This window comes from Zalophus californianus, chromosome 4 (assembly GCF_009762305.2).
Source record: "Zalophus californianus isolate mZalCal1 chromosome 4, mZalCal1.pri.v2, whole genome shotgun sequence".
Lineage (NCBI taxonomy): Eukaryota > Metazoa > Chordata > Mammalia > Carnivora > Otariidae > Zalophus > Zalophus californianus.
Window position 1 is genome coordinate 65,802,816 of NC_045598.1, and position 18,064 is coordinate 65,820,879.

The 18,064-nt window shown below is 36.2% G+C and overlaps 1 long non-coding RNA gene across 1 annotated transcript; it reads left to right on the plus strand.

The window, feature by feature from the left end:
• Positions 1-2: 2 nt before the first annotated feature.
• On the plus strand, positions 3-17,855 carry LOC113916969. Its single transcript, XR_003518081.1, has 3 exons — positions 3-318; positions 17,545-17,619; positions 17,725-17,855. It is a non-coding gene; the product is annotated as an uncharacterized LOC113916969 (long non-coding RNA).
• The last annotated feature ends 209 nt before the right edge of the window (positions 17,856-18,064 follow it).

Consider the following 18,064-nt stretch of genomic DNA (forward strand, 5'->3'; position numbering starts at 1 on the left):
GGCCGGCTTCTGGGCATGCAGCCTGTGCTGTCTCACAGCGGCCCCTACTCAGAGGGGCCCGCCCTTGGTTTAATGCTCTGCTGCTGTCATCTTTAAACTCTTAAAAATGTTTAAACCACAGGCCCCAAATTTTCACTTTCACTGGACCCCGCCAGTTCCGTAGCCAGCCTAGCCTTTTTGAAGCTCTGAGATGACTGTGATCTGAAGAAATCAATGGAGCCTCCTTGAAAGACCACCTGGGAAGAAAGACTCACCTGTTTCAGCGATCCCAGCGGAGCTCAGCTGCTGGTTGACTCAGAGTTGAATGCAGCTGCATGAGTGAGTCCAGGTTGGACCACAGAAATATTGTTCCGCCAACTCAGGCGGTTGTGAGCAATAAGAAATTAAGGTTGTATTAAGCCAGTAAATTTGGGGTGGTTTGTTGCATAACCGAATCTCAAATAGTCACTGTAGGAACATCTATAACTTTAGAAGAATAGATTTGAATTAAAATACGAAGACAGTTTTTCACCACATTAAACCGTTAGATTCTGTTTTGCTAACCAATATTAATGTATTACTTGTGAAATCAAACTAAACAATAAGTGGTTGCTTTAAGCTTTGTTTTTGAATGGAGAATACATAGACACTTAAAATCCATAGACTTCAACTTGTGGTCTGACTTAATGCTCGATTATTGGCAATGAGATTCAGACACATTATTATACTGAAATTTGCAGGTAACGCCTACTTGTAGTGGTGTTTACATAGATTTTTTTAAAAAAATATAAAGTTTATAGAAATAGGAGTTCAAATAGCACTAGGAAAAAATCTTTATACAATATTATTTAATAGCCAAATGAATGAGAGAAAATGGCATTGCTTTAAAATTGTCATAATTTAAAAAGAACAAAAAGCAAAAGTGAAATAGATGGGACATAGCTCTAAAACTGAGTTGAGACAGAATGTAGCAAGTTGACACAATTAAGCATGATTCAAGTAGTGTAAAATCTAAATATTTTTAAACCCTTTTTATCAAAAAGTGAACACATCCTCATTGTTTTTTACATGTTTTCTAAAGAAATTCTTGATAATTAATGTAAACTCTTTCCTCAGTTCTTCTGAGCCCTCAAGTCTTAAAAATGATACTACGATGATGGAAATAAGAACTGTTGCTACAATTAAAAATAAGGACAGTTAAATTAGGTCAGTCTTTGGTCTGTTAAAAAATAATTACGAGTCTGAATCCTTTCTAATAGTATTATCTTGAGACAAAGGAGGTAATCTATATGATTCATTAGTATAGGGCTGTCTAGACATTTTAGATTTTCTCATGTTTGAAAATCAAACTCAGTAGTGAATGAAATGGAGTGCAAATATTTTCAACATAAGTATTTTGGTATTAAGATAAGTCAACAATCTGCAACACAGGCATCGTCAGGAGCATGGGTCACAAAATTTTGTTTGAATATATTGCCTTTAATGTTCCTGAGCTTATTGAAATAATAGCTTCCTTCAGTACACATGAATCGCTTTGTAAAAATAACATATTTGTATCCACTTAGGAGAAGCAAGCCCCATGTAGAATTACTGAGATATTCTGAATAATAAAATAAATGTTTAATTTAATTTTATTTATAGGTCTTTATGATTATCCATCTAAGAGGCTTCTGTTGTGCACTTGAAATCTCAATAATGCCTTCTTAGTCCAGCACGTTAGCCAATCTCACATAGATACTTCTCTGTATTCTAATTCACACCTAAAGCAATGATCCCAGGCCAAGATGAAAAAGTGAAATGCTAAGGAGTCTGTTTTGATTCTTCTAAATTGTGAGCAAATAATGCAAATTATTTTTCAGGATTGATAGCACATTGAGTAAGTCTATACAAAATAGTTATATATTATTTAAAAATGTTTCTTAATGTTCCTGGTGGTTGAAGCCAATCTATGTTTATAAGAACTTTGCTAGTTTTGCAGAGTTGTGAAGTATGGAATATGTCAACATAAATAGTATTACATTTGGTGTTTGTTAGCTGAATACATGAGACAAATTCTGAAGCGTGAATAAAATATATGCTGGTGTAAGGACTTTTCATTGCTTTAGTAACTCAGAACAGTAGGATATAAAATTTGAAACCAAATTCCTATATCCAGCCAGTATTCAAAATGGTGTCCAATGGCCTAAAATAACATAATATTCGTATAGAGGAAAATGCTTTAATAAATTGTAGCATAGCCATAATGCAATACAACAGTGAAAATGTTTGAACTGGAGCAATAATGTTGAGTCTAAAGAGCCACTGCAGGTGATAAAGAATGTTACCATCACATAATATTTTTAAAAAATGAAAAACAATGCTATGTTTTGTTTACAGAAAAATACTTTCATAGTAGAATTATGAGAATGTTTAAGGATAATAAAAAATGAGGTTGTTATCTCTGGAGTCTAGAAAAGAAAAGGAATTTGATAGTAAGTTATACACAGAAGCTTCAAATGTATTTGGAATATTTATTTCTTATGTTGGTTGGTTAGATATTACAGCTCTTCATTTTATAATTGCTAGTACTTTTATGTTTGCCTGAAATATTTTGTAAAAGGTTTTAAAGGTAATGTATCAAACATCTACTGCCATAAAACACTAAAGAACAACCTTAAATCTCAATGTCTTAAAACAATAAGCATTTACTAAGTGTACAAACTCAGGGTATTATTCCTATTTGGCTCATCTAGGCAATTTTCAGGTCCTAGCTGGGCTCATTCAGGTGTTTGGGGATGAACTTGACGTTACTGGTATAGGCTGGTCTCAGTTTGTAAGACTAGGGGGACTCAGCTATCCTCCATGTATCTCTGGTCTTACTGAGCATGTCTTCAGGGTGATGGTAGCAGTTCAAGAGAGAAAACAGAAACCTGTAAGGCCTCTTGAGTTTTGGTCTCACAGTTCTGTTGGTCAAAATAGGTTATGTGGGTGAGCCAAGAGTCAGAGAGAAAGATCACCACATATTCATATGTCAAAGAGTGTAAGTCCAGAGAGATGAAGGATTTGAGCCATTATTCAAGGCCCCGGTCTGCTCTTAATGCCACAGTTATTCATATCTGTCCCTTATGCAAAATATACTTACCCCTCATCCGATCACACATAAGCTCCAACTCCAGGATCTTGTGACCTACATCAATTTGAATGTAGCTACTTTTAATCTGGTGTCTTATGAAACAAAGAAGACAAGTTTTCTGTTTCACACACACCCAGCATACAGGTGGTGAAGCAGCAGCAGGGTGATAACAATAAATGCTGCTCTTTGAAAAGACAAAGAATCTGAGGCTCTTTAGGGGTCACTCATCTCAAAATTCTGAAAGTGCACTGTGCAATGAGAGCCAGGCCCTCTATTTTGGGCTTGGAGAATGTTCTTAGGTCCAGTTCTGATACCTAAGAAAAGCTTTTCATTCTGTTATTCTCTACAGCCTTTAGCTCTACTCTCTGGGATATTTTTTTTTATTTTCCATGAGCTCCTTTGGTACATCTAAAGACAGTTGGGAAGTTTACTCTATGAAGATCATCCAAAGCTTGTTTTTGGTCATATACAATTAGGGTTCTAAAGATGTATCTGCATTTTGCAAAATCTCAGTCCAGTTTCTATCAGCTGGATTGTCCTTTTACCAATTCATCTCTCTGAAAAATGTTGAGTGGATTTTAAATAGTTAATCCAGTACACTTCATGATCCAAAGCCACATTCCCTATTCTTTCTGAGACGTGCATCTCTCTCTAGACCTGTTTATAGTGCTTGGGTTGTACAGGCTGTTATGGAACTAGGACATTCATTTCTTAGAAGCCCTTTTGCCAGGTGAAAGTGTTATTAACTGCTTAATCCTTTCTGAGGTCATAATAAAGGGACCCATGGCATTGATTTGGCTTAATCGCTTAGGCCATGTCTAGCATGAAAGGCTAGAGATGAGAAACAGTTTTATCTTCCAATTTAGCAAGTTCTGGCCCTTCTACCTTCCTTCTATTTGCATACTTCCAGTATCACTTTGAGCTCATCTCTTGGAGTACATTTTCATATATAGTTAATAAGAAACAACTACTGTTTTCAACTTTTTGACTGGAAATCTTTGTGTTCAAGATTAAATACTTATTAGTTACATTTTTAATATTGTAAGTTAAAGCAGCTAAGAAGTTTACTGCATGTTTTTGCAACTACATAACACACCACCATATTTTAGCTTTCCTTGGCAGCTCTCTTAGCATTTTTCCAACTCCCTTTTAAAGTCTCTTCATTGTACTTACAGGCTTCATCTGCCACTCTATCCCTAAACCGATGTCACATATTAAGATTTTTGCTGCAGCATCACCCTACTCCTAGTACAAATTCCTACATCAGTTTTTCTTACTACAATAATACTCAGTGGGCAACTGTTCCAAAAGTAAGTGACAGTAACAATCTTACTATTTAGCTGATGAGTCTGTGTGCTGGTGATTTAGATTTGACTCTGCTTGGAGTTCTTTAGGTTTCAGACTCACTCCCATGGCTGAGGGTGTGCTGACTGTTGGTTAATCTAGGTTGGCTATGGCTGGAGTGACTCAGGCAATTCAGCTATATTCCACATGTCACTTATCCTCTGACAAGCTAATCTGAGCATGTTCTCAAGGCAGTGACAGAAATACAAGTGTGCAAAGACTCATGAGACCCAGAAAGAACTGACACACTGTCATTTCTAATTGTATTGGCCAAGACCAAGTAACTATGAAGTAACTATGAAGTTACTTGGCAAGAGCAGGGAGTTGGCAAAGGTAAAATTCAGGGCTGTTTCCACATTCTATCACATATAACATAGTCTTATCATCAAAACTAATTTATGGATTTACCTTGACAGTACTTATATGAATTACTTTTGTAGTGGGGAAAGCTTTCCCAAATTTAATTTTAAACAAAACCATTACACTTACTCCTACATAACAGTTTATCTTTCCAAAGAATTATCTGTATTTCAGAACAGAATCATAGCTGAACACACTTGAAACATTTAGACAGGATTTTAAAAATGCATTTGTAGACTAGTTACTTTACAACTCAAAAAATTTCCCCATGAAAAGTAATGATATGAATCTTAAACACAACAGAATTATTTCTGCGAGAATTAACTGCCAGTTTCAAAACAACCTTCATGTAAAAGACACCCAAAAGTCCATATCAAAATGTACTTTTTCTGAAAATGGTTCTGTGTTGTAGAAATGTGTAGTACATTAAAAATGTCTGCAAGCTATTTACTACTCCTTTCATGAAGAGGTGGAGTGTAATTTTCATCACCTTAAATCTAGTTTGTAGTGACTTCTTGGACCAATTGAGTGAAATAAAAGTGACATTCTGGGATTTTTAGGGCTATGCCATTAGAAGCCTTTAATTTCTATCCAGATATATTTTTTAAAGATTTATTTATTTATTTCAGTGAGAGAGAGAGAAAAAAAAGAGCCTGTGTGCATCTGTGCTGCCTGCAAGCGAGGGGTGGGGGCAGAGGGAGAGGGAGAGAGGCAGACTCCCCACTGAGCATGGAGCCTGAGCTGGGGCTCAATCCAGGGCTTGATCAGGGGCTTCATCCCAAAACCCTGAGATCATAGCCTGAGCTGAAAGCAAGAGTCAGATGTTTAATCAACTGAGCCACCCTGGTGCCCCTCCATCCAGATCTTCTATAATGTACTCTCTCTGGAGCCCTAAGACACTATGTAAGAAGTCCTTCTATCCTAAGATTGCTAAGCTAGATAGACCACTTGTAGGCACTTTAGTAGACAGTTCCACAAGAAGCCAGACTTCCAAACATCCCTGTGAAGACCTCCGGTCATGTGGGTAACCGTATTTGACCATCTATACCACCTTTTGCCAGCTGAAGAGCACCAAGTAACTTCAGGCAATGTAAATGAAGAATTTTCTGAGTCCTGATCTAATTCCTGACCATGAAACCATGTGATATGATAGAATGACTATTGTTTTAATCTAATTTTTTTTTGGGGGGGGTGCAGTAATAGATAACCAGAACAGAATTTAGCAGCAGGAAGTAGGAAACTTTGAGCACAGGTGACAGTTAGAAGCTGGAAAAAAAATTGAAGAAATTTTTTGAAAGTTGGAAGAGCCTTGAAAAGACTATTAGTGAGGGATTGAAGGACCATAAGTAAAACATTTAGAGGTCAGAGCAAAAAACACACTTTTTATGTAGCAGAAAGAAATTTGGCAGCTCTGTTATCGACAGTAAGATGGAAAATAGAAAGGTCACCAAATGAACTCATTGATCTCGCTGGAGAGATTTCCAGGCAGAATATAGAAAGTGCCAACTGACTTCTTATAGGTCCTTAAGATAAAATATGAAAAGAGGAGCAAGCTATAGATAAAATATTTCAGTCTTCTAGCAGAATTTAGAGGAAACATAAAGGAGCTGGGACACGCTAGATCTGAAATTAAAACTGTCTCTCATTCTCTATTTCTCTTAGTAAAATATTCTCAAAGTAAAATGTGATCTTTGGATAAAGAAAAAAATTAAGAGTGAGGATGAAAACCTCTTTATAAATCATCACAAGATTTAAGGGTATGATTTGTAGACCCTTTTTTTTTTTTAGACAAAAGGATTTCTAGTAAACTTAAAGATGTGATTTCACAATGGTCTCCCAGGGCGGCCAGTGATGGAGAGCAGCGTGTCTCAAGGCAATGTGTGGGTATATTTTTTGAGTGAATTCCAATAAAGCTTGTAGAAAACCCACAGAATCTTTAAGAGAATTATACCACCAGCTTGGACTGAAAGAGACACTGATAGTACAATAAGAAAAGTGGCTTTAGGATTCCAAACTTCTACAAAAACAAAGCAGGATGAAAAGGCTACATAGTGTAAAATACTGGCCATTTTTTTTTAATGGAAAAGGAAGGGTGAATTCAAGGACATTATAAAGAACCCAGAGAGCAGAACCAAAGAATCACTTTCGAGTTCCATTAGGAGGTTCCTAATAGATGCATTGTCAACATGTGCCCAGTTGTATTTCAGAATTTCTATGAACCATGACTGCTGGTGGTTCTTGTTCTCTCTCTGCTCCCAAGAAATGGAGTGTTTATTGTAGTTATCCTATGCTACCTCATCAATGTTTGTTGGATGTATGTGTGAGAGGGTCAGATAACTTATCTCATTAGTTCACTAGGCTTTAGATTGAGTGGAGTCTATGAGGGGATGTACTAGGGAAAGCACACCCAGGGAGCCTCATCCACACCTGAAGCCATTTAGATGATAAGATCCTTGAGCCCTGAGCATTATACTATAATTTGGTAAGACTTTAGGATGTCTTCGGAGGACATGAGCATATTTTGGTATTTAAAGAAATGTACATAATTTGTAACCAGAGCTGGGACTGTGACAGATTAGACATGGCTACAAATTATTTGACACTTCTCTTGTGGGTGTGGTATGTATTTCCTTTGCATTGAATCTGGGCAGCTTCTGAGCAATAGATTATGGTGGAAGTGACACTGCATTGGTTTCAGTTCTGAGTCTTAAAGGACTGGCGTCTTCTACTCTCTGGCTCTTGGAATGCTCTCTCTGTGGAATGTCAAGTATTACATAAGAAGTCCAACTATTCTGCCATGAGAACACCCAAGTAAGCCATTGTAAGAGACCACATGAAAAAATATAGGTGACCATTTCCCAGTTTTTCAAAGCCTTCCAGCCAAGCACCAAATTGTGAATAAAGTTGTTTTAGGTAACTCTCTTCTCAGGTCCTGTCTGAATGTTATAGCATGATAGATATTGAATGAGAAACACACAACTGGGCCCAGGAAATCTATAGAATCATGAGAACTAATAATTATATTTTTAAGTCATTTTGTTTTGGAATAGATTTTATTTTATTTTATATTTTAAAAGATTTTATTTTTTTGTGAGAGAGAGAGAGAGCACATAAGCAGGAGGGAGGGGCAGAGGGAGAGGGAGAAGGAGAAGCAGATTCCCTGCTGGGCAGGGAGCCCAACGTCGGGCTTAATTCCAGAACCCTGAGATCATGATCTGAGCTGAAGGCAGATGCTTAACCAACTAAGTCACCCACGCACCCCTGTTTTGGGATAGATTTTAAGCAGAAGTATATGGCTGGAACAGAATTTAGATACATTCTAAGCTGGACTTGATTTAGATAATCAAAATCCTGGAATTTGAACTTGAGCTCAGTATTATAATGAGATGATAGTTTTGGGGGTTTTGAAAGGGCACTGAGTATATTTTGAAAATGGTAGAAATATAAATAATTGTAATGCCAGTCATCAGACTGTGGTAGACTAGACATGGTTGCAAATTCTTTGCTACTCTTCCTATTGAGAGATAGAGTCTAATTCCCTAGTAGAATGTAGCAAAAGTGACAATCTGCAATTTTCAAGGTTAGATTGTAAGAAGAATTTATCCTCCACCCATCTCTCATGGAATAGTTCCTTTAGCAGTCCAGAGCGATATGGGAAGTTTGACGATCCTGAGAATATATATGCGAGTGAGGTCATGGGTAGATGCTTTGGTGGACAGTCCCAGGTATGCCCAGTCTTCCAGTCATCTCTACAAAGGCTCCAGACAAGTGAGTGAAGCTATTGTGAACCCTCAAGATCAGCCCATCTGCCAGATGAATAGCATCCTGTAACTATATTCAACACTATGTGGAGAAGAAAAATCTTGCAATTGAGCCTTGTTCAGATTGTTGAATGATCAAAAATATAACAAAATTTGTTATATTTGTCAACCTTTAAATGTTGGAGTGATTTTTTAAGTAAGTAATAGGTGACTGATGCAGAATGTAAATCATACAGAAGAGTAAGTCAATTCAAACCAGAATTTATGTTTAAAGATGAAATAAGAAAGTGAAACTACCTCAGGGACATTCTAAATTTTCTTCAACAGATCTTTATAGATATCGCTGTGTTATTGAAGGAATAGAGGAAGATAGAATCACATCTTATTTAGTGAAGTTTCTCCTCTTTCGAAGAAAAGAAATATTGCATTATATTTCACAGCCATTTTGGCCTGAAGCTCTCAACTCTACAAGTTGTCTTTAACACAAATCAGCTGTACTTAATTCCCTAGGTATAGGCTCTCCATAGGCCCATGAATTACAATATTAGCACATTCAAAACTCTAATACACATTCTATTACATTAAATCTTCATGTCCAGTATAACCAAGAAAAGGAATATCCTACCCAAAGTCCTTCAGAATTAAACCATTTATACCTCTCTGAAATTAAAATCACCCTCTAAGTGATTTTGAACTCTTTGGGTTCTTTACTTTCTAACTCCTATATTTAGGAGTTACAAAATCCTACACAGAAAAGTAAACAGGAATATTACCTGCTTTCAGGATGGTATCACTTGTAAATTTCCCTAGAAGTCATTACTTGCTCCCTCTTCTGTGCTCTCTTTGGAGATGGCAACGCTTCAAATCTCTACCATCTTAGTACTTATTACATAGGACCACAATTGCTGGCTTCTGTGCTCTTCCTAAAATATATGTTACAGAAATGCATGAAACAATGCTTGCAACAAAAGGGGAGATCATTTTACATAAACTGTGTGAAACATATTTTTTTTCCTAATATCAACAAATCTTTAAAATTAGGAGAGAGCATCTTATTCATTTATATGTAGATTAGAATGCTACAATTTGGGCACATAGAAAGTCAGGGAAATGAGTTGAAAGCAGGAATTACTTAATCGGCGTTAAGAAGAAACAGAGAAGAGTAATGAGAAAAATAATAAGTAAAGAATTTTGAGTTTCTTGAGTTATTGAAAATGGAAGAAAGGGGACTAAGCAGGTGGTTGGAGAGAAGAGGAAGCTTCTTTGAGTTCCTGAATAGAATTGGTTGTTGATACCTCTGAGAGTGCTCCAGGGATCATAATAAGTTTTATTTGCAAGTAAGTCCTGCAGACATTCATTTTCCATCTTAAATCACCAAGCAACATGAGAATAGACAAATACATCTTTTCTGAATTGCTATTTTCAAGTCGACATTTGTGGCTGCCCTCATCCCCCCGCACCTTTTGAGGAAAATTCATTCTATTGCTAAACAAACTAAAACCAACTTCTAGACTCTACCCTGAAGAGAAGCGATGAATGGGTCATCCCCAGTCAGAATAGGGATATATCAAGTACTCAATGACATTATGGTTGAAACTCCTAATGGTGATTCAGAATGATGTTTCCTCTAATAGAATGTGCAAGAATAAATACATAATCAACTCGAGGCATTAAATATTCAAAGAAGAATCAAAACAATTCTTAATATAATTTCAGTCGTCAAGACTGGATTATGAAGAACAACTTCTGGAATATATATGAAGTTAAATTCGGGTCTCTGCCATCTGATTGCAGCTGTGCAGCTGGAATACTGCTGAGTTTAGTTAAATCATTTGTGTTAATTATTATTTCTTTGTAAGGCCTTCTGAATTTCAGCCCTATGTAGAAGCAATGTGATATTGTACAGTTCTACATTTTTATTTTGTTTGAAAACTAAGGCATGTGGATTCAGCTACTATATCTTCAAAGTCTGTGGCCCATGATATTTCATGCTAGAAAGGCTAACAGTGACTTCAAATTCAAAGTAGTTCTGCTCTGCATTCTGTATTAATCCTGGTTTTGAATGGAAAGCTAGTACAACCCCTTGGCTACAGTGTCCTGGGGAAGCTAACTGAATAATCAGTAGACATTAAGAGATGACCCATTAAGATCATGCTCACAGGTACTTTAGTGAACTCGGGAGAAATAGCTGTCCCTTTGAAGCAATCTGATTGCAAAATCAAAAAGAGCCATTTGGGAAACCCTCTATAAAACTGAAATTTCAAAACCACTATCTGGACATTGTTAGCTGCCATTTGGTGTTCCTAAATTCTGAGCGCAGACAAAGTTTTCTTCAATCTTTATCCAGATGTAAACTTATTCATGAAATCAATGTATCAGTGTGTTTATGGACTGAATACATCCGATCGCCATAGTAATATGTTCAGTTTCTGTTATGAAAATAAGAATGAATTGCATAGAAAACAAGTTATTCAACAGAATTTGATAGTTTAACATGTTAATTTCTTCTGGCAGCGGAAGTGTTGGGGGGAGTGTTATTCTACCTAATAACAGATTCTGGCATTTAGAAATTGTGGCGATTACCTAAAAGATCATGTTTCTTCTGCAGTGACTAGCTTTTACCACCCTTCATTATCTTTTACTCTTTCAGGGATCTTTTTTAGACGAGATCTAATTTAGGATTTTTATAAGTTAAAGCATCATATTAATGGTAGCTAAGGTGACAGAGTATCTTGATTTTTGCCAGTAGGAATATATATTTGCAGTAAAAATATTCTTGGGAAAGAAGGGACTATTATATGCTATAGAAAGAAAATTTGTTCTTACTTGGTTTCCTGGGTACTTGAAAGGAAAGGTAACTTGAAAAAGAGCCAAGATATCTTAATGAGTGAAGTATTCATTTAAAAGAACTGATTATTTTACAAATTTACTGAAATTGAGTTGAACTAGGGACATTTCCCCCTTCAATTTGTATAAGTCCAGACTCTAAGATATAACTTTTACATTTAATTATTAGATATTTCCTTTCTAATTATTTGTCATATGTAGTATATTTAAATATGCCATCTTGAGAATTCACCTTGATTTAAGCAAAGCCAGTATAAAACTCCGGACAATACTTTGGTAAGAGATTCATAATTTCCCTTAATAAAAAGCATTAGTCCATGACTTGATTAGACAAATTCAATTCGCATAAAACTTTCCAGGACACATCTATTGCGTAGAAGGAAGGTAAGCTTTATTTTATTAATGAATCTATTCTAAACCCTTGATCATAGTTTGGTATGTGATTTGTGTTTTTATTCAGATTTTAATTATTTGGAGAATCTAGCATTCCAGAAATATAATCTGCTGCTTTGACATTGTTACTAGTTTACTCTTCAATTGCACAGTTAGGTACTTGATTCTCTTTATTTTTTTATGGTCTATTATTATCTGACTCACCTGACTAGTCAATGAAGCCTGGTAATTTAAAATGAAAGTTCTTCCATTTCACAAGAGATAAAATAACATTCTGATAATTTACAATCATGGTCCAAACAAAAGAAAAATAGGAGATGTTTTCTCTGGATTCCAAAATAAACTGCATATATATGAACAGGAAGTAGAAATGCTCTAATTCGGTTTCAAAATTATAACATCAAGGTAGTTCTTAAGACAACCATATGCGTGCATAGTGGTTCTTAAATATTTGTTGAATAAGTGGATAACCAGCAGATTTTAATAAATAAATAAACTTCTGTTGTTTTATATTTTAACAGCCACAAGCAAGGATTATTGTTTGTTGTTGGTTTGGGTTCTCCATGAAGCAGACACCAAGATGTAATTAAAAGTAAAATAAATTCTGGGGTGGGGGGTTGGTGGGGGTGGGAATGGCTATTAAAGATATAGGAGAGGTACAAAAGGAGTAGGCAGAGAGGGCCTGTAATGGGGGTGTGATATCTGTGAAGGAATGAGGGCAAAGAAAAAGATTGGATAGGAAGAGCCCCAAACTACAAGGAGCTCTGAGGAAATCTTGACCAGCCTGTTGGGGAGTCCCAGAACAATGATTTCTCATTAGCGTTTAACTGCATTAGCAGGAATGCCTTAGCTCTGGTTCCGCCACCATGTTCAATTTATGGGAGTGACCAGCAAGAATGTGCCTCACCCTGAACATTGTGGTAGATCCCAAAGGTATGGCAGATGGAGGCGGTCCTCTGACAGTATTCCTCATAATGGGTTCTCCCTTCAAGGGAGACTGAACACTCCTATGACAGCCACAGTTTGTGTCCTCCAAAATATTTAATTATTCAATATAGGGTTTTTGATCTATTGAGTTTCCTGAATTTATGTCCATTTTGTTCTCTGATATCTTAAAGACAGTATCTATCTGTTATACTCTCTGTTCATTCTCTTTTCACCCATGGGGCAAACCCAACATTCAATCACACACTCTTAATTCTGCTGTTCATGGATTATACTAGTTGTAACAATGGTAACAATGGTCTCAACAAAAATAAGGGCTAGAAGGCAAGGAGGAATACATATGGGTGAAGAAAATGGCAGATTCAGACCAGAAAATGTGTCAGAGGGGAAAATAACAAGCCTTACTTTTGTGATACTGGTAGAAAAGCAAATGATGATGAAAGTTCTTTAAAAACACAATAAGTAGAGTAAAGGCCAGAGAGAGAGGATGTGTTTGTTAGTGAGCAGTGTTTTTATAGAAGGTGCTCCAGTAAGGGGATTGAAGTGAAAGAAAGAAAAGCACAGTCGTGCGTGGAGGAGTCGTCCGGGCATAGGCGCTAGGCAATCAAAGCTCTTGAACTAAGCACATGTTTAGTCTAGTCAGAGAAAAGTGAAGAAGCTTCTGTAAGTTGGATGGAATGAGCAATGGGGGTAGTGGTAAGAGAAGAGCTAAATGGGGCAGCTGTTGTCAGGGTAAGCAGGGAGATTCTCCTGTAAGGTCTTGAATTTTATTCTTAGTCAAAGGGCAAACATCACAATTTCCCACAGAAGAACAACATGCTCTGATTTAATGTTTTAAAAGGATCACTCTGGCTGCTATGTGGTAAATGGGCTGGAGATATTAAGGATAGAGCATCATAAACATCAGGGAGGGTCACTATATAAGAACAGAATGTCCAATTCACCAAGAAAATATAAAAATTCTAAACATATATGTAATTAATACAAAGGCTTTGCAAAATATGAAACAAAAGTCCCAGGAGAAATTAGAAAGATTTGTATAATTATAGGGAATTTCAGTACAATTTTTTTTTTTTTTTTTTTTAATTTCAAAGAAACAGACAAGGGCGCCTGGGTGGCTCAGTCAGTTAAGCGTCTGCCTTGGGCTCAGGTCATGATCCTGGGGTCCTGCCTCATGTTGGGCTGCCTGCTCAGTGAGGAGTCTGTTTCTCCCTCTGCCCCTCCTCCCACTTGTTCTCTCAATCTCTCTCTCTCCCTCTCAAATAAATAAAACCTTAAAATAAAAAAACAGACAAAAAATCAGGACAACAAAATTTATCTGAGGGAGATAAAAAAAAAATTCTGCATCTAACAACTAGAAAATTTTTATCGGACCTACATGGAACATTTACAAATACCGATCATGTAAATAGCCCAAAAAGCAGACCTCAGAAAACTTTGAGGTAATATAGGTATGGGATAGGTATATGCAGATCATATTGTCTGATTACAAAATGATTAAGTTAGAAGTACATAGCAAGAGATATATGAAAATTTCCTGAATACTTAGAAATTACACACCAATATTTAAATAAATCATAATTGAAGAAGAAGTCCTAATGGGAATTTAAAATTACCCAGAAGTAAATAATAAAAAAACACACTACATATCAAAATTTAGACCGAGGTAGGCAAAGCTTTTTAAAATCAAAACAAAAATATATGGCTGTTAAAAAAAAAATTACATTTTACAATGTTAAAATTATTTTATAATATGCTGGTTCATGTCTTTTTCATGCATTTTTTAGTTGGTTCTTAAACCTCAAATCCACAAAGTTCTTTGTATGTTACTAGTATTAATAATTATTTAAAAGATTTTATTTATTTATTTATTTATTTATTTATTTATTTATTTATCTATCTATTTATTTATTTAGAAACAAGAGGGAGGGAGAACATCTCCAGCAGACTCTGCGCTGAGCATGGAGCCCCACATGAGTCTGGATCCCAGGACCCTGAGATCCTGACCTGAGCAGAAACCAAGGGTTGGGGGCTTAACCTACTGAACCACCCAGATGCCCCTGATAGTAGCAATTTGTTTTTACTCGTAGGCATTTTAAGTATTTCCTAGTTTTAACTTGTCAGTTTTACTTTCTCTAGTATTTCTATATCTAGAAAAAAAAGAAATAATTTTATTTTCTAAATAAATAAATAAAATCTTTAAAAAAATTATTAATACCAGTAGCATATGAAGAACTTTGTGGATTTGAGGTTTAAGAACCAATTAAAAACTGCGTGAAAAAGACATGAGCCAGCATGTTATAAAAAATATGTGATTATGAAAAAATATATCAAAATCACAGTGAAATACTAGCTTATATTTATTCTACTCAAAAATTTTCTAAAAATCTGACAATACTAGGTGATGGAGATATGGATCGACTAACTTCCGTATTTTAGTGGGAATGTCAATTAATACACCCCCTTTGGAAAAGTAGACACTGTCTTGTAAAATTGTACTTTTTTTACACCCTACAACCCTAGGTTTGTTTTGGGTCAAATTACCTCGACAGGAGGAGGCAGGGGTTCTGGAGCAATGCTTTGTTAATCCTGTGCACCTAGGAGAAGTTTATAAGGGAGTTGGGATGGAGAATAGGGAAAGCTGGGGAACCGAGCAAGGATGTAATAGAGGTGATCTCTCTGCAGTCTTTCTTGCCTAAACGCAAAGTAGCTGGTATTTGTACACTTTCATTGACTCCCAGCTACCTCAGGTGCGGAAGGGGTTGGGGAAGGGGCACAATCCAGGCAACTCAGCTGATGCTGCACCTATTTTCCAAGAGCAATTCTCCAGGGCAGGTTGCAGTTCTAAGCTTTTGGCCACAACCAGTAAAAGGAATCCCTGAAAATCTGGGTAAGTCAGTCATAGCATCTCCCACAACCTGAGAGAAACTTTCCACATGTACAAGATTGTTCATACATGCATTGCTCACAGTGGCCAAAAACCAGAAGCAATCTCTGGGTTTACTGATATGAGAGCAGATATACCAACTGTGGGATAGTCACATAATGGAATATTATGCAGTTGTCAGAATGAATTAACCGCAGCCTCATACAACAATCTGGATAAATTTCAGCAACATAAATATCAAATAAAAATAAATTTGCATATACTGAAAAACCCTTTATCAAGTTAATAAATAATTAAAATATAGAATAATGCATATTGATGAGTTTAAAAAATATGTAAAACTATAGAAAGGAAGTGATGAACAACAGCTCTTGATGGTTGTTACTTGGGCTTAAGAGTGGCTAGAGGTTGGGATGGAGGATGGGGATATCTAAAATCTCCACTGAGTGCCAGTTTTTATACTGAATGGTAAATTCATGAGCTTATTACACTATCAAAACCAACAAATGAGTAAAATGTAAGTAAATTTCAAAAAGTCTCTGTATGAGTGAGAGTGTAATGAATCAATAAATAGGATTATTAAAATTCTGGGCGCCTATAAGATTAAAGAAATAAGATTTTCTAATTATAAAATAGAGTTTCTGTTTAAGAGATGAGTTAAGGATAGTCTTAAAATTTTGTTTTGAGCCACTGGAAGAATGATGTCTTTTACTTAGGTGGGAATATTAGAAGGAAAGCAAATTTGGAAGCAGGTGGATGGCGGGAATCGAGATACTGGTTTTCCATAGGTGAAGTCGAAAATGCTTATTCAAAACCCAAATAAATATATCAGGTAGGCAGTTGAATTTTGAGACTGTAGTTAGAGGGACAGTTCTGGACTAACAGTACTATTATAAGTTGCTACTACATATGTAAAGCAATACAGCTGAAGAAGATCACTCAGGTGGTGAATGTAGAGGAAGTGTTAAGATCTGAGAACTAATGCTTGAAACACTGCAACTATTTTTTTTTAAAAGATTTTATTTATTTATTTGAGAGAGAGAATGAGAGACAGAGAGCATGAGAGGGAGGAGGGTGAGAAGGAGAAGCAGACTCTCTGCTGAGCAGGGAGCCCGATGCGGGACTCGATCCCGGGACTCCAGGATCATGACCTGAGCCGAAGGCAGTCGCTTAACCAACTGAGCCACCCAGGCGCCCGAAACACTGCAACTATTAAAGGTCGAGAAAAAGAGGATCAAGTATACTGAGGTAGGAAGAGGTTTAAGACAGAATGATCTTCCAGGAGTCAGGTGAAGAAAGCAGGTAATTCGTTGTGTCAAATGCTGCTGAAAGGTATAGTAAGGTAAGGACAAAGTACTGATCATTGGATCGTCAATGTGGAAGTCATTGGTGTCCTCAATAGGTGGTTTTGGTGGAGTAGTGGTGTAGATGCAAAGAAGATGGGAAAGAGAGAAGTTGGGGGTGGGGGGACAACAACCATAGAAACATCTCATTTAATGTGTGTCTAGTGGAAACAAGATTAAGTTGGTCCTCTGGCCCATTTTCTTTCCTTGATAGAGTCAGTTTCAGCATTAGAAGTAATTGCACATATACAGATTTTAAAATCTAGAAAGCACCCTAGAGATGAATTAATGCAATTCCATCATTTTGCCCATGAAATACTTGAGACCCAGAAAAATAACACTAGTTGCATGAGAACATAAAGCTTATGAGTTAATGAGAGAGCCAGACTGAAATCAAAATTTTCTAAATCTTAATTCAAGGTTATTTATATCTTACTGAAAAAGTCAGCTAGGTTATAATTTTAATTTTTTTCATGCAAGCGGGAATAAAATGTATTTGATTTAGCTACCAACATAATAGAAAGCTTGGCTGTTGGACTTTATATAAGATGTATTCAACTACTTCATTTCCAGGTTGTACCAAGTGCCACCACTTTAACCCAACCAAGTCCTGCTCATCATTCTGGTTGCAGCCTACATGTCAGGAAGGTAAAGTCTCTGCCCCCAAATTATGTAGCACAAAGCCAGATATAATACAATTTGTTATTATTCATACTTTTGAATTATGCATGAATTTACTTCTTCTATTTGCAGGAATAATGGAGACGTTATAAGTATATGAGAGCAAATCACTCCTAGCATCTTTGAGGACCAGGAAGAGCCCTTTTCTCCTACTAGTATTTTTTTCTTCAGTTATAAAAATGCAAATATAAGTTGAAAAACTTAGAATTGTCTTGTTTATTACTTAAACATTTAACCTGACAACCGATTCAGTCCTTGTCAAGGGGCTTTTGCAGCGAACAATATGATATTCCAAACAATTACAGATAAGATATGTACATTTTGTGAAAATATTAATTTATATGTACATTCAGGTCAGGATACATATCCACTTATGAGGAATTATAAGATAATTTCTCAGTCACGTCAACTG